A 636-nucleotide genomic window follows, 5' to 3' on the forward strand; every position below is an offset into this window, starting at 1 on the left:
ACCCACACACCCATACACCACACGCACAAAAAAAAAAAAAAAGACGCATAGACAAGGAAATGTAAAAGCCGAAATAAGGGGCGGCATCATTCAACAAACTTCTCAAGGCATAAAAAATATATTTGTTAACATCGTGATTTTAACAGAAACTTGCTACACCAATTGGTTAGAAGATCATAACCACCCAAGATATTTATCAGATTTTATCAATCCACCACTCATTTTCCCTCACTATATCCCCTCTAGTGAAGTAAATCAATCCAAAACCACTCTTGCTTAAGAAGCAAAATGATGCTGTTCCTTGTTCCGGCATTTACATTTCCTTGTCTATGCGCCCTTTTTCTTTTTTTTTTATGTGTGTGTGTGTCGGGGGTGTGTGTGCGTGTGGTGTGTGTGTGTGTATGTGTGTGTGGGTGTGTGTGTCTGTGGAGTGTGTGGGTGTGGAGTGTGGGTGTATAGGTGGGGTGTGTGTGTGTGGGTGTGGGGTGTGGGGGGTATGTGTGTCACGGTAAAACATGTTTTTCTTTCACGGTACAATACCTCACTTCTTCTATTTTCAAAATGGAAGAAAAACATGTTTTACCGTGACACACACGCACACACACACCACACTCACACACACACCCACACACACAC

This window comes from Sesamum indicum, linkage group LG3 (genome assembly GCF_000512975.1).
Source record: "Sesamum indicum cultivar Zhongzhi No. 13 linkage group LG3, S_indicum_v1.0, whole genome shotgun sequence".
Classification (NCBI taxonomy): domain Eukaryota; kingdom Viridiplantae; phylum Streptophyta; class Magnoliopsida; order Lamiales; family Pedaliaceae; genus Sesamum; species Sesamum indicum.